This window comes from Chrysochloris asiatica, unplaced genomic scaffold, assembly GCF_000296735.1.
Source record: "Chrysochloris asiatica unplaced genomic scaffold, ChrAsi1.0 scaffold00068, whole genome shotgun sequence".
Classification (NCBI taxonomy): Eukaryota; Metazoa; Chordata; class Mammalia; order Afrosoricida; family Chrysochloridae; genus Chrysochloris; species Chrysochloris asiatica.
The window spans coordinates 665,532-669,229 of record NW_006408586.1 but is presented as its reverse complement, the minus strand read 5'-3'; the positions used below and the strand labels follow the sequence as shown (position 1 = coordinate 669,229).

At 39.4% G+C, this 3,698-nt stretch overlaps 1 pseudogene; it reads left to right on the top strand.

Moving 5' to 3' along the window:
- Window positions 1-865: 865 nt before the first annotated feature.
- On the top strand, window positions 866-1,738 carry LOC102839208 (annotated as a pseudogene).
- The last annotated feature ends 1,960 nt before the right edge of the window (window positions 1,739-3,698 follow it).

The following is a 3,698-nucleotide window of genomic DNA, read 5'->3' as shown; positions in this document are numbered from 1 at the left end:
ATACTTATATTATTCAAATGTATGCATTAACCACTGATGATGACATTGAAGAATTTTAACAATTTCTGCTGTCTGAAAGTAATCAAACATGCAATCAAGATGTGTTGATAATTACTGTTGATTGGAATACAAAGGATGGAAACAAAGAGGAAAGATCATTAATTGCAAAATATGGCTTTGGTGATAGAAATAATGCTGGCGATAACATGATAGAATTTGGCAAAACCAATTACTTATTCATTGAAAATATATTTTTTAAAAACATAAAAATGACTACACACCTGAACATCACAAGATGGTATACCGAGACATCAAATGAAATACATCACTGGGAAGAGATTGTGGAAAAGCTTCATATCATCAGCCAAAACAAGGCCAGGGACAGACTGTTATGTATAAGGTCACTATTCGTGAAACCATCTTGACATTATCTAACAGCAGCAACAATATACCCAGTTCTGTAACAGATGGCTCAGTTCTTTTGAGGAATCATTTTCTGTTTTAGATCTCAGTACATATTTTACAGAAACCGGTTGATGATAGGTTGTAGAGATAACAGAACTCAATAATGGTTGCTTTTTATACTAAAATATAGATATTTTATGTCACGGTATAAATTTCCTGAATGAGTTTAACATATTATCAAGGATGACGGTATGTTTTTCTTTTCTAAAGTAAATTTCCTAAAAATAATTTAGAGGCAATTAGATGGATTAGAAACACCTGGCGGTTACTAGAACAAAATAATTCTTCGTTTTAACTTTAAATACTCAATTTGTTGACTGTATCTATTAAAGTCTGATTCTGAAATTAAATGAATTACTATCTTCAAAAAAGTATAGCTTTGGCACTTGCGTACAGTCGCATGCGGAAGCGAGCTGGCAATGGCATGTCTGCAGGCGCTAGAGCTGGCAGGCTGCAGGCTGGCTGGGGGCTCAGCTGCTGCCGTCTTCTTGGCCCTGGTGGTGGGGAAGCTTTGCTCGCGAGGGGTGTGACACGGAGCCCGCGGGCATAAGAACCATTGGGGTGGGCGGTGGGGAGGTCTACCTCTACCCAGGGTCTGGGACCCCAATTGGTACAGGCAAGAACCACTTGTTTCTTGTCAACCTGCGGAAAAGGAACGTAGTCTGGAGAAGAAGAACTGGCATCTGGGCTGAACCACTGGAAAGCCAAGGCCACACAGCGCATGTTCCTCATCAGGCACTCCCAGTACCATGTGGATGACTTGCTTGAGAAGGACTGGACTGTCACTCCACGGGTTCATGGACAGGCTGAACTAACTGGTCTCCAATTTGTGAGCCTGGGATTGACATTTGACAAAATTATCCATTCCTCCATGACTGGAGCCATAGAAACAACAGACATCATCAGTAAGCACGTACCAGGGGTGTACAAAGTCAGCACAGACTGGCTAAGGGAAGGCGTTCCCCTTGAGCCAGATCCACCTGTGACCCACTGGAAGCCAGAAGCTGTGCAGTATTACGAGGACTGTGCTCAGATTGAGGCCGCATTCCGCAACTACATCCACCTGGCAAATGCCAGGCAGGAGGAAGACGGTTGCGAGATCCTTATGCCAACGTCATCACAGAGCCCTACATTTTGGTCGGAAGGTTGGCTCCATCTTTCCCTCAACAATGGCAGCATCACCCACCTGGTATTCCGACCCAATGGCAGGGTCGCGTTAAGGACCCTTGGGGACACAGGTTTCATGCCTCCAGACAAGATCACCCAGTTCTGAGGGCCTTGCCTCTGATGTCCTCGGGCGGCCTGTTCTGATTTGGAGGCTACAAGCAAGTGGGTATCCCTCCTCCTTCTTACACAGGTTGAGTTTCAGCTTCATTTTCCTGCAGAAAATGAGAACTGTCTGAAATGCTGCATTTCAGCACTTGCCTGGTTGTCTGGAATGAACAAAGAATGTGACCTCCTGGCTACGCAGCTTTTACCTAGGGGTTTTCATTGTCACACCAGCAGTGGACCACCCTTTTTATGAGACTCAAAGGGATGGCTGGAGTGTAGGTCACACAAAGAATAGTGGCAGTCTGTGTTCTCCTTCACTCCTCATTTATTTCATCATTTCCCTTTGTTTTGTAATTTGTCACAACACTTTCCTCTTCTAGATTCTTGCTTTGAAAGCCCGTTTCTCACTCCAGGGTCACAGATCCCTGAGATGGATGGATGAATTGAACTTAGACTGCTTTATTAGACCCGCAGAGGTACAAAGAACCCATACACTGACCAGGACACCTGTGGGGAAGCGGGTGTGCTGAGGCTGCATTTGGCCACGCTGGTCCCGCGCAAGAGGCCGTAGGGGTGACGAATTGTGCGCTCATGATATGCTAGCATTGAACGCTGGCTTAGTGACAGGAGAATCACATGCAGTGATTGTCATGTTACTATATTCGGCTGCAGGCTTAGCCTTGTCAGTTTGCGTCTAGTTATTACTAATCTTTCATGCTTATTTAAAATATTTAGACATGAACTGTCCCAAATATAGTTAATTTAGAAAATCCACAATTTCTATGAAGTGATTATGTGAATAATTTCTGCAATCATGAAATTGAAATATTTGATCTGTTTGTCAATTTTGGAAATATTTACATAATAAATTTTTATTTTACTTAAAAAAATTATAAAAGAATTTTGCCGATTTTTAGCCTTAAAACAGATTAATATATTGATTCTTTATTGGAGAAAATCTTTAATTAGAGAAATCAAAACAAAGATATTCCTTTACTCTGATGCTTATTTTACATCTTAACTCTCTGAACAAATAAAATAGAAGAAATATTTATTAAACATAGAATTTAAGCTAATAGAAAATGAGTGTAGGTTTTAATTAATGTTAATAGGTGGCCATTCAAAATAAGCAAGAAATGTTGTTGTTAAATGCTATTTAGTTGATTCCTATATCAACCCTGTATATAGTTTCTGAGGAGCAGCTGGAACTGTCACCCTTGAGGTTCAAACTGACCTTGTGCTCCCCTGCTTATCCTATAGTGCCACACCAGGAACTACAAACAAGAAATAGTTGAATATAAAAACCTTTGGTGCTTTCTAAGATAATATTATGCAAAACAAATAGCTGTCTCTTATTTTGTGTTATAAACAAATAGAAGCAAATTATAAAGGAAATTCCAATGTTGTATTAAAATTAGCAGATTCAGTGTATATCAGTAGAACTGGAGTTACAATGGAGCTCCAATGTAATGACTCAATTTAGGTCAGTTTTAACATAAGTGGAGTACCTCTTTTTCTTTTTTTTTTAAATTATAATCTCTTTTTTTATCAGTATATTTTTGATTTTGCTCATTGAACATCTGCAAGTAAACATCTGATAATGACATTGTTGTTAAGTGCAGTCAAGTCAAGAACTATATCCAATTTCTAAGGATCTGCTGGGGAATTTGAAATTTTGACCTGGCAACTCAGACCAACCTTGTAGCCCAGTGATTATTCTACAGTGCCACACCAGGACATCACCAAATTATAAAGTGCAAGACTGTATGTAGTGCATATTACTAATGAGAGGGTGTACTAAAAAAAAAAAAAAAAAATAGAGGATCATAAATGCAGTTGGTCATAACACAAATACATTGTTAATAGTGCACTACCTGCATTTATTAAAAAAAAAAAAATCTTTGTATTCTATGTGCTGGTTATGTAGAAATGAATATTCTGTGTTGGAGCTATAGAAGCAG